General features: G+C 36.6%; 1 long non-coding RNA gene across 2 annotated transcripts in view; it reads right to left on the bottom strand.

Annotated features, from left to right (window-relative positions):
- The window catches only part of LOC105728785 (uncharacterized), a 504,990-nt gene that overhangs the window by 485,109 nt on the left and 321 nt on the right, over positions 1–19,560 (bottom strand). The gene's annotated exons all lie outside the window — the stretch shown is intronic.

Raw genomic sequence — 19,560 nt, 5'->3', positions numbered from 1 at the left:
GTATAAGGTACAATCAACACAGGAATGAGTGCTAATCCTGGCAGCAAAGAGTCCTAAATGAGCTAAGTGTTCATAGGAGCTGATTGGCACAAGGCCACACAACCAACCAGCAAGAGAAGAAACACAGATAGGGTGATGGGAGTGAAGAAGGAAAACTAAATGTCACCGGTCTAATTTGCATATGTGCTAATGAGTCTTCATTTGCATGTGTTCATTTGCGCTGCTATAACAACTTGCCATAGACTGAGTGGCTTACAAACAATAGACATTTATTTCTTACAGTTCAGGAAGCTAGAAGTCTAAGATCGGGGTGCCAAAATGGCCAGGTTCTGGGGAGAGGCCTCTTCCAGGTTTGAGACTGCCAACTTCTTTCTGTACCCTCACATAGTGGAAGGGACAAAGATTGTTCCAGTGTCTCTTTATAAGTTCACTAACCCAATTCCCAAAAGCCCCACCTCCTAATACCATCAGCTTGAGGGTGAGGATTTCAACACATAAATTTTTGAGAGACATAAACATTCAGACCATAGCATACAAATAAAAAATTTCTGCGATATTCACATTATTCCCATTCCCTGAGTGATTCTATCCACATTCACAGTTTTGATTACCCACTGCATGCTGAAAATTCCCAAATCTGTATGTCAAGCCCTTCTCTATCTAACTTCTTTATCCAACTATCTATAGGATATTTCCAGCCAAATGTCTCTCAGTCACACCACACTTAGTATTTCTGTAACTGATCTCCTTGTATGTCATCACACCCATGTCCAAATGCTACTTACATCAGTTTGGATCCTCCAAGAAATAGAAGCCACATTGAGATTAGAGGTGCAAGAGATCTGGAGGGAGAAACACCTGTGAAGGACAAGAGCTAGAGTAGCCAATGAGACCCTTTAGACCAAAATGTGGATCTGATGCCTGTGAAAGGAGAGAGTGGGGGCAGAGTTGGGTAGGAATAGCCTGATACTGCACTGCAGTTCTCAGAGTCCTGGCCAGAAAAATGGGAAATCTTTGAGCAAAATTGCCCTGAAGAATCCCATAGCAGGCAGGAATGGCCTGACTCTAGGGCTACTATCGTGATCAGATATTGCTCATAGCAGCTCAGGGATCCCTTGTAATGGTGGATCCAAAGGCACTATAGTTGAGGCTGTCAGTCACTACATTCTCTGCCACAGGTACTCTTGAGAGGGTACACAGGTGGCACATCAGCACTGCCCTCACATTCGTCATTATCTCTCATTTGGTGGTACCATCATCCTTCCAATTTACCCATATTAGTAACCCAGCAGTCATCCTTAACTCTTATTCTCTACTTCCACCTAAATCCATTAAATTAAATTTACTTTTATTAAATTTATCAAGGCCCTCTTTCCCTCCCATCTCCTACTCCAACTGTCCCTGCTCGAGCCTCATCCCCTCCCAACTGCTCTACTAACTCCCTAACTCATCTTGTTTTCCTCAAATCCACCCTACACATAAGATCTGGCAGAGAGATCCATGTGCTTAAAACCAAATCCTGCTATGGCTCCCCACTTCCAACATAAATATATTTATGCTCTTACAGACAGGTGTGAGGCCCCACCGCATATCACTCTTGCCTTTCTTTCCAGCGTGATGTCTGCCTATTTTTCTGTGACCCAGTAACACTAAATGCTGTGTTACCCCTCTCATGTGTTTGCTCTCATTTTCCCTTCTGCCTAGTGTTCCCTTCTCATCTTCGTATCCCTGACTCATTCTTAGGAGTATTAATTCTTTAAGATTCAGCTCAGACATTACCTAATTTAGGAAACCACTGCCCCCCACCATCACACTTGGTCATATGTATACTCTCTGTGCTAACATAAAACTCTGTGTGCTTTCTAGATTACATTATAAGTGTTCACATCTCACTTCTCTAAGAGGCTGTTTCTTCATGGCATAATTTTATTCATCCTGATTATCCCCACATTCAGAAAAGTACCTGGTACATAGGCCAATAATCTAGAAATTTGGTTAAACAATTATTGAGAGGAGAAAGAGAAGGAAACAAACAAAAAAGACTATTGGATACCGAGTCTGTGTCAAGTGCTATAAATATTTACCACCTATAATTCTTACAACAAGCCTGTAAAGTTAGATGTTATGTCTTTAAAGACCAAGAAATTGCAGTTCTGAGAGGTCAAATAAGGTTCTGTGATTAAAACCCAGTTACGTGACTCCAAAGCCATTTTGCCATGCTGTCCCTCTTCATGGTCCATTTGAATTCCACTGAGTAAATCCCCTGGTATAGAAAACTCTGATTATACTCAACACCACGAGAGGCCATACTGAGAAAAGCAGGGGCTTTAGAGATAGTCAGACCTGGTTTTCCACCTACCAGCTGTGGGTATTGGGCAAATTCTATAAACTTTCTGAAGTTCAGTTGTTTTTCTGTTTAAAAAAAGAAAATGCATATCAATACCTACTACACAGAAATCTTTGTAAGGATTAGAAAGAACAGATATATATGACCTAGCATGATGCCTGGTGAAGATTAAATATTTAATAGTCAGCAGTGGGCCAGGCATGGTGGCCCACACCTGTAATCCCAGCACTTTTGGAGGGCAAGGCAGATGGATCACCTGAGGTGGAGAATTCAAGACCAGCCTCACCAACACGGAGAAATCCCATCTCCACTAAAAATACAAAATTAGCCGGACATGGTGCTGCATGCCTGTAATCCCAGCTACTCCAGAGGCTGAGGCAGGAGAATCGCTTCAACCCAGGAGCCAGAGGTTGCGGAGAGCAAAGATCACACCATTGCACTCCAGCCTGGGCAACAAGAGTGAAACTCCATCTCAAAAAAAGTTAGCAGTGGTAGAATGAATTATTTCATTCAGACACAGCAAAGATACTCACAATTAGAGAAATGACCCATCGCATGATAGTCCTGCCCTGTCCCCTTCTCAGAAAGTCGTGGTAAGAAAGGATTACAAACAGTAAGTCAACAGACAGGACGGGAATGTTTAAAAAGAAAGACTTTTATAACCATTAATGGGGTGTCCTAGTCTGCTTTGGCTGCTGTAACAAAATATGAGAGACTAGGTGCCTTAAACAATAGAAATATATTTTCTCACAGTTGTAGAGACTGGGAACTCCAAGATCAGGGTGGCAGCATTGTCGGTTTTGGTCAAGGGCTCTTTCACTGGCTTGCCGATGATCAACTTTTTGCTGTGTCCTTATATGGTGAGAAAGAAAAATCTTTTTTTCTTCTTCTTATAAAATCACCTATCCTAGCAAGTTAGGAATGCCCCCCCTTATTATCTCATTTAACCTTAGTTGCTTAAAAGCCCACCTTTAAATATAGTAGTCACATTGGTGGTTAGAGTTTCAACATATGAATTTGGGGTTGGGGAACATAATTCAGTCCGTTGCATGAGGTAATTAAATCTTGCAAAATTATTAGATAAAGGTACAACTTAAAATGACTTTCTGAAGAAAAATGTATTCTTAGATATATTAGACAACTCAAACAAACAATTTTCTCTTCTGTGTATGTCTACCATAGGAAAAGCATCTTTTGAAAAATATTGAAAAGATATTATTTCATATTTGGAGGCACCAAAAATGCTGCAACATGGAAGAATTCTGTTGAGTGTTTTTTTATTTACATCATAAACTAAAAATTATTTTGACTGGGTTATCTGTGTATTGCCTAAAAGTATAAGGCTTGGAACAATGTCTTGTCTCTTGATGCCTTTTTCCTTCTTGCAGCAGCCAGTTGCACTGTGAAAATGCAGTCTTTCAGCAGTCTGTCAAGGTGGCTGATAAACTCAGAATTCTTGCTATACTCCATTTGTTTTTTATTACTCTATCATTTGTTCTGTTGGGCAAAGAATTTGAAGCTAACTTATACCTCATCTTAATCTAACTCTTGACATCTTCAAAATTTTACCAGATTTTTCAGAGCAATTCAAAATCAATTTGAAGGCAAGTCCACACTGAAAAAGCAAATCTGGGCCTGCTCAATTATTCAGTGATCGTTAAACAATGGAAAGGTGATGAAAAGGCAAGCCAAGAATGAAGGCAATTTGTGCATGTGCAAGGGTACTTGTAATGCTCTGTTCCATCGCAGAACTAAAGTAGGAATCTGGATCTTTCTGTGAAAATTTCTAACTATTTCTGTCATTTAGTTAATAAGATTCTAAATAAATTATCTGCATCTTTGTTATATAGCTTAAGAAGACGGATTATGGGTAATGAAAATTTTGGAAATAGTTGTCCTACTGTTGTTTTGTGTATATAAGATATATAGGATTATTTATCCTGAAGTCTTACTGAAAGTATTAAAAAACTAATCTGTTCTACAATGCTTCAATTTAAAATAATTATTGCCCATGTAAATAACGTTTGCCATGTAAAGAATTTCAAAATATTTGCTACAGTGAGATGTGGTGATAGCATGTTCTCTATGGCTCACCCTGGCCCAATTTGTGCTATCTGGACAAAAGTTGTCATTGGTAGTCAAAATGACATGACAAAAGCGTTTCTGACCATTTAAGAGTTGAGCAGTTCTATTTATATATTTTGGTGGACAGTAATTGTTTTAGAGCTTGACTTGCTACCTTGCAATTAGACAAATAATACATACCATCTGTAAGGTAAGAGAGCATTTTGTTCAAATACAAGACCAGAATTTTTTCTTGAAATTGATAGGTATTTCTAAGTCAGAGCAAAAACTATTTCAGAACTGACTACCCAGTAGGCATCAAAAGCTTAAAAACCAGCTATCTATTCATTGATTAAGTCACATTTCTGAGACAGGTTGATTTATGGACACCAACCAATTTTTAGCCATTCTACAGAGCTGTATCAGATTCAGATATGGTACTCTACCATTCCCTCAGCAAACAATGGTATCTTTCTGATCATGCCATTCACCTTTTCATTAGCTCCAGATTAAAAATGTTCTTTATTAGATGGAAGACCCACACTGCCTATAAATGGCACATTAGGATGACAAAAATAAGATCTGACTTACTGGACTATATCTATCTTTAATAATATTAAAGGGAGGCTACACTTTCCAGTTAAATAGATTTCAATGAAAATTGAGGGCATAGAATAGTACATTTCCCAAGAAAATAGCATTGTCAAACATAAGCAAGAAAACACAGTTACTACTGAATGGAAATCTATATTTATGTAGTCTAATTATGGCATAGTATTTACAGCAATAAAAGCAGGCTCACTAATGACTGCCATCACCAGTCTTCCTGCTGAAAACATAAATTTTTTAATTTCTACAGCACTACAGTCTGAATTTTTGTATTTCCCCAAAATTCATATGTTGAAATCCTAGAGATGCTGATATTAAAAAATGGGGTCTTTCAGATGTTGATTAAGACATGAGGGTAGAGACCTCATGAATGGAATTAGAAATTTTATAAAAGAGGCCCCAAAGAGATGCCTCACCCTTTGTACCATATGAGGACATAGCTAAAAGGCACCATCTATGAGGAATGAGCCTTCGCCAGACACCAAATCTGTAGGCACCTTGATTTTAGACTTCCCCGCCTCCAGAAGTATAAGAAATAAATGTTTTTTGTTTATAAGTCACTCAATCTATGATATTCTATTATAGCAGTTTAAACAGACTAAGGCATTTAGGTAGGATCCTCTTATCATTGAGTTATATAAAGTCATAAACACAATTCATCATGATGTAATAGTCCAAGTACCTTAACATAAGCAAGACAGAATGTCATGGCTTGTTAAACTCTTCATTTTGAGACACAATGGTCAATATTAAAGCTTCAGTTTAATTATATCTAGGTAATAGCAAAATATTTTCCTTTTTTTAGGGTGAGATTTTATCCATAAACAGTAGAGATTTTTAATTAAACCAAACCAAAAGCAGTATTTGAGAACGAAGTAATGTTAATAATATGTCAGTGATTTTATCAGTTGCCTTTACATAATGTTATAGATGGTCAACATTAGCAACTGCACTGCTTTGTTTGTACAAAAGACTGATTTCAATGTATTATACTTATTTTATGTTCCTTTTAAGAGTGGTTGACATTGAGTTATTGTAATAAAATCTTACGATCATAAATTTTCTCCAGGAATTGTATTTTTTACAGAATATGGTTGACTTGGAAGCTGTTTCGTAATTAGGTACTAATCAATATCCCACAATATAAAGAAATAAGTATAAAGCCTCAATTCCCAGATTGTATTCAGTTTATGTAACAACAAACTTAACAATAAATACATTTAGAAAGCTGCTTGAAAAGAAAAGTATTTTTAGCAAAGTGAAATGGGTTGGAATTATGCTAGGGTACTGAGAAATATAACATAACCCATTCACAGACTTAGTACATTTGAGATGCAAAAAATATTTCACAGCTGCCTTCAAAGTATCATCTGTAACACGGATCCCCCTCAATCTAAAAAAAATATTTGGAGCACTGAGCAATGTAAAAGTAGGCAACAGCTATATTACATCATGTGCCATGCAAACAGCATGTTGGGACAAAGACACAGTACACCCCGTTAGTTCAGTGAATAAAAACTCAGAATCTTGAGTAAGCACTGCTAGTCAAACAACTGCCAATGAACATGCCTTGCAGATACTTCTTTGTCCCCTCTCTTTTGTCTGTGGAGATGGTTAACTTTGTTTTATATCTAATAAAAATTCAATCTCAACGGAAAGGTTAAAAAGAAATTCCAACTATAGAAAGCACTGTGCTAGCCTCTTAGGAAAATTCAAAGAAATATAAAATGTAGTCCCTGACTTCAAAAAAGTTAATAATAGGAAAGAGACTTCACACACAGTGGGACTCTAAGGGAAGGCTTCACAGGTGTAGAACTAGTAAGAATCTTCAAAAGTTTAAGCCTCTGGGCCAGAGGTTCTCAAATATGACTGTACACTGGAATCATCTGCAGAGCTCCAAAAAGTACTGAGGCCTGGACCCCATGTCCAGACATCCTGATTAATTTGTCTGGTAAGGTAGGGATTTTAAAAGTTCCCCCAGGTTATTTTACTACTCAGACAACTATAACAATTGTTCTAGGTCCTTTGTTTATATCAGTGATCTCGTGAACTGTGGGTAACTGTGCCCCCAGGGGCTATTTGATAATGACTAGAAACATATTTGGTTGTCACAACTAAATGTCAGAAATGCTGGCATCTATTGGGTAGAGGTCAGAAATGCTGCTAAACATTCTACAACACTCAGGACACCCTCCACGAGAAAGAATTCTCAGGCCAGAAATGTCAATAGAGCCCAAGTTGAAAAGCCCGGATTCATTCATTCAAGAAATATGAGCCAAAGCCAGACTCCATGCCAGACATTGCTAGGTACTAGAAATCCAGAAATAAAGGACACAACCTCTGTCCTCCAGAATCGCCATCCACAAGCAAGGACAATGAAGCAAACCACAAAGGACCATACAATATGGCAAGAATGAGCTAGTGTTCATCACAGAGGAATATGAAACAGCAAAAGCAGTGCCTAAGCTTGTCAGAGGGCAAAGGAAGTCTCCCCATAGGAGGGCACACTCAATCAACAACAGCTGTCAGCAATGGCTGTGAGGATGACTGATGATCTCAGACTTAATGGGTTCAAATCCTGACTTCAAAAAATTCGTTACAGACCCTTGCTGAACCTCAGTGTTCTCCTCTGTAAAATCCAAAAAATAATAGTACTTATTTCCGAATGGGAATGAGGTGTGTTACTACACGTAAAGAACTTAGAATGGTGCCCAAGATACGGTAAGTACTTAATACTTTAGCTATCATTATTGTGGTTATTATTACATTTTTATCGAAGGAGTATAGAAGCAGTTAAGTACAGAAGACAGTTATAGGCAAAGTGAATAGTAGATGCAAAAATTAAAGCAATGCTATTTTTAGAGAACTACACAGAATTCACTATTGCTAATCATAACAAATAAGTTGGAGCTTAATGAGAATGGGAGATGAAGAGATTGGAAAGAATCGTTGATTGGCAGCAGAAACTCCCTAATTGTCACCTGTCCCTGTATCCCTACCCTTTGCTTTATTGCTTTGTAGTTCCTCCCATCAAAAGTCTATTTCCCTATTACTCCTGCATCTGGGCTGACTTTTTTTTTTTAATATATATTTTTATTGGTTTTCCCCTGCCCTTTTTTTTAAATGGTATTTTAGGTTCTGGGGTACAGGTGCAGATCATGCAGGGTTGTTGCATAGGTACATACATGGCAAGGTGGTTTGCTGCCTCCATTCCTCCATCATCTGTATTTCGTGTTTCTCCCCACATTATCCCTCTCCACCCTTCCCACCCCCCACTGTCCCCTTCCCCTAGCCCCACCAACTGACCCCAGTGTGTGATGCTCCCCTCCCTGTGTCCACATGTTCTCATTGTTCAACGCCTGCCTGTGAGTGAGAACATGCGGTGTTTGATTTTCTGTTCTTGTGTCAGTTTGCTGAGAATGATGGTTTCCAGATTCATCCATGTCCCTACAAAGGACATAAACTCATCATTTTTTATGGCTGTATAGTATTCCATGGTGTATATGTGCCACATTTTCTTTGTCCAGTCTATCATCAGTGGGCATCTGGGTTGGTTCCAAGTCTTTGCTGTTGCAAACAATGCCATGATGAACATACATGTGCTCGTGTCTTTATAGTAGAACAATGTCTAATCCTTTGGGTATATACCCAGTAATGGGATTGCTGGGTCAAATGGAATTTCTATTTCTAGATCCTTGAGGAATCACCACACTGTCTTCCACAATGGTTGAACTAATTTACACTCCCACCAACAGTGTAAAAGTGTTCCTATTTCTCCACATCCTCTCCTGCATCTGTTGTCTCCAGATTTTTTAATGATGGCCTTTCTAACTGGCATGAGATGATACTTACTTTGGCTGGTGGAATCCAGCAGAAGCAACAGTGTGCCAGAACCAAGCCTAGGTCTCAAGAGGCTTGTGCACTTCCACTCCCTCTCCCAGAGCCAGAATCAACAGCCAGAGAACATGTCCCAGTTGCTGGATAAGGAGACTCATGGCCTAGTCACTCCACCACCACAGCCAAGAGCCTGCCACCTAACCCCTGCTAGCTGACCACAGATGTATCAGAGGACCAAGTGAGGCCACCAAAGTCTGAGTGACATCAGCAAAAATCCCCAACTGACCTGTAGACTCCTAAAGAAAATATGCTTATTGTTTTAAGGCACTGAGTTGCAGGGTTGTTTGTTACACAGCATTCTTGCTGCAATAGACAACTCATACAGAAACATTCATTATTATAAGATATATCACATGCCATGCTGCAGAGTTTGAACTTTTATACTGAAGCTTATGAAGAGTCATCGAATGACTTAGCAGGAGACATTTATGAAGAGTTTTAAGAACAATTATTCTGGCAGCAATGTGACAGAGGGATCATAAGGGGGCAAACCTGGAGTTGTAACTGTAGAGATGAAAAGAACCAGATATCAGAATAGCTACTGGCTATCTTTACTCAGTAACAGAGAGTTGAGAGCTATGAAAAGATATCCAACTTTTGATGGAAAAAAATAGGTTTTACAAGTTACATTCTGTAAGTGTGATACTGATATCCTCCACTGCAAAATTCTAAAAGATTAAATTCTCTAGGATTACATTACACCGAATTAACCTTTAACAGAATTAATAAAATGACAAAATCATAGCTGATGGCATAGACACAGTATATCTTAACTGAAGCTGAGGTCAGATGGCCATCTTTTGAAGTGGTATGGAAAAATTTCAATGAATGAGGAAACAACTCTAAATTCCAATTCAACACTTTTTTCTAGGGTTCTATTGGGAAGAGACGGTAGAATATTTGAAACTGTAGTGCACTCATTTCTTACAATAGCCTACCACCACTGCTATCATCAAATTTAGAAGACTACCTTTGTTTTCTGAAACAAGCAAGAAACAAATTACAGAAACTAATCTAAAAGCCTTACTCACATACACCCATACAAAACACTATGTGATATATACAAATTCAACCAGCACCTCATTGTTCACATTTTACAGAAAAGTCGGGAAATATGAGTCCCAAGGTTTCCAGTGAACAAATTAGAATAGAAAACAGAACTAAGGTCTTCCATATGACTTTTTATTTTTTTAGACAGTTTCACTCTCGTTGCCCACACTGGAGTGCAACAGTGTGATCTTGGCTCACTGCAACCTCTGCCTTCCGGGTTCAAGCAATTCTCCAACCTCAGCCTCTGGAGTAGCTGGGATTATAAGTGTGCGCCACCATGCCTGGCTAATTTTTGTATTTTCAGTAGAAACGGGGTTTAACCTTGTTAGCCAGGCTGGTCTCAAACTCCTGACCTCAGGTGATCCGCCTACCTCAGCCTCCCAAAGTGCTGAGATTACAGGCGTGAGCCACTGCTCCCGGTCCTGTATGAATTTTTTTTTACCACCAAATAATCTATGCCTGCCTCTTGCTTCAGTACACTAAGTCACAGTATTCTTTTAGTTTTAGGATAGAATCATTTAACTTTTATCCACATTGCAATGACTATTTTTGAGCCCTTTTTGTTCCCAGATCTTTTTATCTCACTTTACTACCCAGGCCAATTCTCATTTTAATATCTTTAGAGTTTTCCCCTTCTTATTTCTCCTGCCTTTCTGCTTCTCAAGCTTATTCAAAATGTGAATCTCCTTCTTTTCCTATCCAATTCCCAAACCTAGCATTCAAAGTGAGTTTCTACATGGAACACAAACCTCAGACATCTGAGTGCCTTTAAAATTTCAATATGCAATCAGAAATAATTTTCCATACATTTGGTCTGTTTCGGTGCTTTGAAAATGATTGCAATAAATCTGTGAATTATCCAGAACATCTTTTTTTTTTTCGGGCCATGGTTTCTTTTATTACTTTCAAAGTCCTGGATAATTTACTGCTCACCCCCTTCCAACTACCTTCGTTTCTCTCATGGTAGCAGGTGACACAAGCTGTACAGATAATACAACACACACTTCCATCATGGGGAATAAGCCCTTTTGTGTAAAGCTTCTCATGAATTAATCTTTTCTAAAGGGTAAGGGTTGTTTTTTCATTTTTCAAAATAAAAATTTATAAAGAATTCATGGATCACATTGTCTTCAAAGTATGTCCTACCCTTGCTCTCCTTAAAGTTTATAGCTAAACATAAAATATGTTCAACATCTTCAATACTCAGAAATGTTCTTTGCCAGTTATTAATACAGTAATCAACCTTATTAACTGCTACTGAAGATCATTAAAATAACACAGAGGTAAAGATCTATAATGTAATGTATGTAGAATATAGTATAGTTATTATGTGCCTTTATTTTTAAAGCTTATTATAAAATGAAAACATGAAAGTAAATATGTGTTGTCATATATTCACAATACAGAGAGAAGTTGAGAAAAAAGATCAAATTCACAATACAGAGAGAAGTTGTGAAAAAAGATCAAAAAGGCTAATGACCCTAGTAATATGTTATTAATTATTTTTCTAGTATTTTTCAAGAAATACATTTACATAACCGATTGTGCCATATATCCACTTTTTAACTTTATGTAAAATTATAGGTTAAGTATTGCCCCATTTGGAGTGTAATTTTATTAAAACAACATATATTGAGTATTTACAACATGCCAGGTTCTCGGCCAGATTCACAGAAGTAGCTTCATTTAATCATCGCCATTACCTTTAAGGTAATTATCAGACTGTCCTAATTTTACAAAATTTAAGGTAATTATCCTTCTAATTTTACAAATAGAGAAACTACACCATGGAGATATTACCATCTGCTAGTGTTCTTTAAAACATGTTCTGTGGAAGAATTAACTAGGGTGCTTATTAAAATGCAAATTCATGTACCTGAACTCCAAACCTTCTGAATTGAAATCTCTGAGGAAATACACAAATTCAACCATCATGCCAAGTGATTTTTCTATTCTACTGAAATGTAAGAACTATTGCCTCTTTGTAACTACTACTAGATTGCCTCATCCAACTATAACCAATGGCATAATTACATCATTCTTTTTAGTTTAAGTCATTTACTTTGAACCATGTGTAAGAGCATTAGAATGAGTCTTACATACGACAAGGTTAGGAAGATCTAAACTTCAGATTCAAACAAAAAGCATCCTAGGGGAGAACATTAGTTTACTGTTTCCACTGGGGATACTCACAAAGTGGTCAAATTGCACTGTAATCCTTCTAGTGTCCCCATTATAATGTCTTTTAGCTCAACTTCCAAAATAATTTCAAAAACAATTGTCTTCGACCTAAGTTCTTTAATTTTACCTAGTTGATGTGTCTATTTGATTATTTAAATTGAAGTAGTTTGCAGGCAAAGTAGTGGTCATGAAGACTTTGCTCACTAGCCACTTAGACCACGCTTATATTTCTCAAGAAAAAAGTTTTGGTGATCTAGTAATTAGTGTTTTTGTCCAGCGCATGTCACATCTGGAGTTTGTCGTGCATGTGTGTGTGTGTGTGCGCGCGTGCGCATACCTGAAAATTTGCTACACTGTCCACATATTGTAGAGGTGGAGTCTATAAACACTTGAAACTGATACCATTTCATAATACGTATCTCTGAAAGTACTCAAACACTGTGATTTTAATAGATCAAACTCAGATCAATACCCAATAGATCTTGTGATGGGACTGAGGCATTGATCAAAGCTCAGTTTGGAATTTGTTGCTGGTTTGATTTGCTGTTAGAAGTCAGCTGCCCATCTGAGCTCCTTGTTTTTTGTTTTTTTCTGTAGGGTTGGACATTTAATTCTTGTTGATATAACTCAAGTCTCGTGGTAATGTTTCAACACTGCCAGTCAACCCAGAAGTAATAGAACTACTCAAATTCTGTGGTACCTGTCCCCTGAGACACTCATCGTCAGGAAACTGGCCACTTGGCTATTACTGAGTATGTCCAGTAGAACACAGCCCTTTTAGTTATATTTCTCTCACCTTGATTCTTAATTTTGAGATCTTTCTCACTTGACTGAAAAACTTGTTCAAAAAATATTTCTAAGAAAAACACAGCAGGCCCTCAAATAATGTTTTGTTCAATGCCATTTCCTTATAATGGTGATGAGAAAAAAAACTAGATCCCCGGCCAGGGCCATCATCTGTGTGGAGTCTGCATGTTCTCTACATGTCTGGGTGGTTTTCTCCAGGCACCCCGGTTGCCTCCCACATCCCAAAGCCATGCGCATTAGGTGAATTGGTGTATCTAAATTGTCCCAGTATGAATGAGTGGTTAAGTGTGGGTGTGTGAGTAGCCCTGCAATAGGATGGCATCCCATCCAGGGTTAGTTCCCTCTTTGTACCCTGAGCTGCCAGAATAAGCTCCAGCTACCTACAATCCTGAAGTGGAATAAGTAGGTTGGGAAATAAATGACTGAATACAAATTACTGTAAAATAAAAATTCATAAAGTCTCTGATAATCATATAAATGCACGACAATAAACAAAGCAGTACAAAAGCACTCAGTGAGCCTTCCATGTCTGTTATTAATTGAACTGAGAGGTGCTAGGAGGTGCCCCTTACCATCTCACTTCGCAAACATTTATTCCTTGATTTAATCCACCACAACTATGACCACTGTCACTCACCCATTCACCAAAAATATTGGGTAAATAATTATCTGTCTCGTTTTTATTGATCCTTCTCAAATGTATATAGCTCACATTTATTACAGTGTTTCATTTAGAAGTCTGTTAGGTCTTCATTTAGAAGTGGGGTGATGGTTTTGTGACTAGAAATATGCTGCAGGAAATTAACTCTTGTTTATATCAATTAACCTAAAGTAAAATTGGTTTTATTAATGTTGTTTTGTCTAAAGTCGCAGTTTTCAAGAACTTATGAACGACATTAATGAGGACTTATTTTACTTAGATATTTTACTTTTTGAGCCCTTGAGTGATTGACTATGCTGTTACAGAGAAGTCTGAAGCCAACCAGATTCTTGTTTCTTGGTCCATAGTTGTTTTTTAGGATAGTAAAATTGCCTCTATAGTTTTGTAATTTAAATATTTGGCTATTATACTACTAAATATAAATAACCTAGATTTTGCCTAAAATTTAATAAGCAGTTCCACTATGGCAGTCAAATACATTTTATTCAATTTTTGGTTTTTTGGCTGCAATAAGTTTTCTTCCACTATGTCTTAATTATTGTCTCTATTATAACTGGGTTTTTTCCCTGTTATCAGGAACACCATTTAATTCTAGGGAAGATTTTGCATTCTTTACCCTACACATCTGTCATCTTTTAGTTCTACTATAGCTGATAAATACGCTTTCAGATTCAGTGCTCCTTTTATAACTCCAGCATTTAAAATTTAGAAATATGTAACATAAGCATGACAATTTCAAAAGAGTTATCAAAGTAACTAAAAAACGTGGACTTGGAATTTTTGAGCACATAGGCAAGTTCACTAGGAATTCATGTAAGTAATGCTGATAAATATGAGACTCACTTCTCAGTCTGTTAAACTTTCTATATTAAATAGCTTAATACCACTGTCACTATTAATGGCCACTTAGGTTATCAACACAGAGCAATTTGACACTTTAATCAAAATCTGTAATTTATGATCTAGCTAGGTTTGATAAACATCTCTTATTGCATAATAAATTATATTATCAAAGAGAGTAATTTATTATATAGGTGAATTTTTAATTCCTGCTGAGAAAATCTAAGTAATAAATGTCCTTGCAAATATCGTCAGTCTTGATATATATAGTTTTGAGTTTGGCAGTAAAACAAATTAGCAGAGTCTCTCAGTTCACATCTGCTAACAAGGAGAGTTTATAGTTCTCAATTTATTTTGCTTTCAAAAAGGACTAACTTATGAGAGACTATATTTATATCCCTATAATTCTTGGGTGTGATCATTTTCTCTGACTCTTAGAATTATGTAGTAAGAAGTAGTTCAAGATATTCTTTAGAGCTAAAGACAAAACAGACAATCAATTCAATATCCAAATGGTAATTTAAGGTCCTAGATTTTGACTAGAATAAAATAAACATTCCTCGCCACAAACAGGAAAAATCAACTTAATACAATAAGGAGTTTAGGGTGACATTCTTCACTGTTATAGTCTTTTTGAACTAAGGCAGTATTTCTTGGAAATTCACTTTGCAAAAAATAAAAACATCTAATTTTGAGAGCCACTAACGGATAAACTATAAAAGAAGCAAAGCAAACTTGAGGGTGTTAAAAAATATTTAATAAACAATGCTATATCTCACACTCAAAAATATTAGAATTATTAAAGAAATATTATTAAAGGCTCTAAAATATACCAAGCAAAACTGTATCAAACAAGGTTTACTTTATAGCTATCACCACAGCTATATTAGCTGGTAATTGGCAAGAGTAAGCTGTATAGATTTTTCCCTGTATGGTTTGCGTAAGTCCTGAGCATCAGTTTTCATAGAAATTGAAATTAATTCTTTCTTCACTGCCTCATCCAACACTATTCTCCAATCAAAACAAAAAAAGATTTCCAGTAAAAGACTTGAGGATACAACCTAACTTTGGGTGGCATTATAAATTAATTCCCCTTCCCTGACTCATTATGAATAGACCAAACTGTGAATAAGCCGGTCTGGATTATTTAACATAATGAACCAAAGAAATAAAAATATGCCTATGGAGATAAAAGTTCATTCTCCTGAGATCTTTCTATATTTGTATCCCGTGTGATATTTCTCATATCAATCCTTAAAAGAGTTTCAAAAAGAGTAGCAAATGTTTTGCCTAAAATATATTTCCTCTAAGAGTTTTTTCTTTAGGCTGCTGGTCATCTCTGTCTTGATCACCAAACAGTATAAAGTCTTAGGGCACCAATAAATAATACTTTTCAATAAACAATATTTTAAAGAAATGTATACCAGAGAACCTTTCAAACTCATAAGCTGATTTGCACTGTAGCTCTGCTCACATGGCAGAGATTGTTTTTGCCTCATATCTGCACTCTCCATTATTTTCCCCACAGAGTGAGATCATTTTCTTCAAATTTTGGTATAGGTATCACTCTTCTCCTACTTTCCCCCTTCATCCTGGGTACCCTTTCAATTCTCTCGGTCAGGACACTTAGCATATCAATACAACATTTATACACATTTCTGACTCCCTGACTAGACTGCAACTCCTTAATCTCAGAAACTATTTCCAATATATATTTGTAATCCCAGAAAGCAATAAATGAATATACGATAAACAAAACTGGGCTTTATCATAGCTAGCAACCATTTGAAATAATATTCAACTTAGATTTTTCTAGTCCCAATCCCACCAACGAATTTTTACCCCTAAGCAATCAATTGAGAATGGTACCACTGAAAGAGAGTTAGAGTATGAAACTGAGTAGTTCTGAGTCATAAATGTTTCAAGTCTGAAATAAACTTCACCTCCACCTCAGGCTAGTGTCCTGCATATTTGACTCAAAATTCCCCTTCAAATAGACTTTCAAGCTATTGCTCATTTCAACTCTGATCCTTATTCCAGCCAACACACCCACTTGAACCTCAGAAGTACTAGTATGACCCTAAAACTAAAGGATTTTACTCATTTTTAAAAACTACAGCTTCCAGTGTTGACCAAGATGAAGTAAATCCAATACAGCCTCTCTCTCCCACTGATTATAAATAAAATCTGCAGTCAAAATATCTGAGACAACTACATGAAAATTCTGAATAATAGTAGGTAGATTGAAACAAAAGTACTTAAAACTTGAAAAAGTGACTAGTGGAGTGCTGAGCATCCTGTCTCCCTTCACTCCCCTATATGCTTTCAGTTGAATTGCATCCTCAGGAAAAGATATGTTGCAGTCCTAACTCCCTGTGCCATCTCAGCATGTGACGTTATTTGGAGGTAAGGCCTTTATAGAGGTAATCAAATTGAAACAAGGTGATTAATCCAATATGACTGGTCTTCTTATAAAAAGAGAAAATTTGTACACAGAAGCAGACACGGTCGCAGAAAGAACACTATGTGAAGACTGGAGTCATGCTGCCACAATCAAGGAGCCACTCGAAGCTAGAAAAGAGTCCTAGAACAAATCTTTCCCCCACTGCCATCAGAGAATAGCCAATACTTGATCTCAGATTTCTAGCTTCTAGAACTGTGAGACAATAAATTTTTATTGCCTAAGGCACTCACTTTGTAGTACTTTGCTATGACAATCCTAGCAAACTAATATATCATCTTTTCTCTCCTAGCTTTGACCTGAGGGTGGCTCCTCTTATGGAACTATGCACTAGGCACAGGCAACAAAAATCCCAAAGAGAAGTCTTGTCATTCTGGCAAGAGAACCACAGAAAGGGAATCTTAGAAGCCAAAGAGAGTGGGAGGGATTTCTGCTGAGAGTTGCAGATGGGAATTTTCTAATTCTGTCTATGATTCAGAACAAGTTCCAGGCTCACCTGCTGCATTCACAACACAAACCCAAATTAACATAGCAAAGGTTATGAAAACCGAACTACAGTGTAATACATATTCCATTTGCCAAAATAAGCCCTGAGAGGTGCATGCACAAAACTTAGTCAAAACAGCCAAGTGAAGCCTTTGAAAACTGAATTGACACTGGAAACCCTACCCACAGAAGGTGAGATAAAACTGATGGTCTGCACCTAACCAGGTTGTAGACTGATTGCCTACAAAAAATAAAAAGGAAAAGAAAGTCAGCATTGGCCGGGTGCGGTGGCTCACACCTGTAATCCCAGCACTTTGGGAGGCCGAGGCGGGTGGATCACGAGGTCAAGAGATCGAGACCATCCTGGTCAACATGGTGAAATCCCGTCTCTACTGAAAATACAAAAAATTAGCTGGGCATGGTGGCGCATGCCTGTAATCACAGCTACTCAGGAGGCTGAGGCAGGAGAACTGCCTGAACCCAGAAGGCGGAGGTTGCAGTGAGCCAAGATCGCGCCATTGCACTCCAGCCTGGGTAACAAGAGCGAAACTCCGTCTCAAAAAAAAAAAGAAAGTTAGCATTATCTGGAAGACTAAAAAATACAGAATTAACATTCAAAATATTGCTACAATAAAAAAATTCATGAAAACAAAATATAGCATTTTCTGGTGTTTTCGATGTATGTAGTAGATAAAATATGTATGACAACTCTAACATACAGGAGGAAAGGTAGAGGGGCCTATTATATGGTTGCAAGGCTTCTACATTTTATTTAACTGATAAAATGTTAACTCTATATAGACTATGAAAAATTAGTTGTATATATCTTATTCCTTAGTACAACTTACTAAAAACATAAAGCAACATATTCATAAAGCAAATACATACATACATACATATATAAATTTCAACAATCCAAAAGAAGGCAGGAAAGATGGAACAGAGGAAAATCAGAGGAGACAAACAAAATAAACATATTTAAATGATATATCTAAATCCAACCATATCAATAATTACATTAGATGAAAATGACCTAAACACACACATTAAAAGACAAGAGTACCTGACTAGATTTGGAAAAATGAAAACCAAGATCTAATTATATCCATTCTACAAGAAGCCCTTTGCAAATAAAGTGATAAATATACATTGAAAGAAGAGGGAAAATGTAACCCTAAATTTTAAAAATCTGGGAAGATTATATTAATACCACACAGAGTATACTTCAGAACAAAGTATATTACAATAATATAAACTTTATTTAATCTTTAAAAAAGACCAACTCACAAAGAAGACATAATCTTAAATGTGTGTCATCTAAATGGTAAGTTTCAAAATACAAAATGAAAAAATGTATGAAACTGATAGAAGAAATGAACTCACAAATAGAGAATCCAATAACCCTCTCTCAATAATTAATAGAAAAAGATAAAAAGCAGCAAAACAATAAAGATATAGGAGACTTTAGCAACACTATTAACCAATATAATCTCATAAACACTTAGAAAATCCTTCATCAATAAAAGCCAAATACACATTCTTTTCAAGGGACATGAAGCACTTATCAAGACAGACTAGATTCTGAGCCATAAAACAAATCTTAACAAATTCGGAGAATTAAAGTCATACAAAGTCAGTTCTCTAAACATAACAGAATGAAACTAGAATTCAATAGCAAAAAATACATTTGATAAATTTCCCAAATATTTAAAAATTAAACAATAAACTTAAAAATAACACATCAGTTGAAGAGAAAGTCATCTAAATTTTAAAAATATATATTGAACTAAATGAAACCAAAAAAAATCAAAATTTGTGGGATGCCACCAAAGCAATGCTTAGAGAAATATTTACAGCATTAAATGTACATATTATAAAAGAAAAAGTGTACCAAATTAAGCTTTCACTTTAATAAGAAAAAGAAGAGCAAGTTACATCCAAAGCAAGCAGAAGGAAGTAAAATGAAAATAATGAAATTGAAAACATAAAAATAGAGAAAAAAATTAATGATGCCTACAACTAGTTTACTGAAAAAATAAAATTGATAGACCTCTAGTCAAACCAACCAACACAAAAGAGGAAGGAAGACACAAATTACAAATATCAATAAAGAAAAGGGATGACAGGCCATGGTGGCTCACACCTGTAATCCCAGCA

Source organism: Aotus nancymaae, unplaced genomic scaffold, assembly GCF_030222135.1.
Source record: "Aotus nancymaae isolate 86718 unplaced genomic scaffold, 86718_ANA_hifiasm-v0.15.2.pri h1tg000062l, whole genome shotgun sequence".
Taxonomy (NCBI): domain Eukaryota; kingdom Metazoa; phylum Chordata; class Mammalia; order Primates; family Aotidae; genus Aotus; species Aotus nancymaae.
Note: the sequence above shows the minus strand (reverse complement) of the source record. Positions and strands in the feature narration are given on the sequence as shown.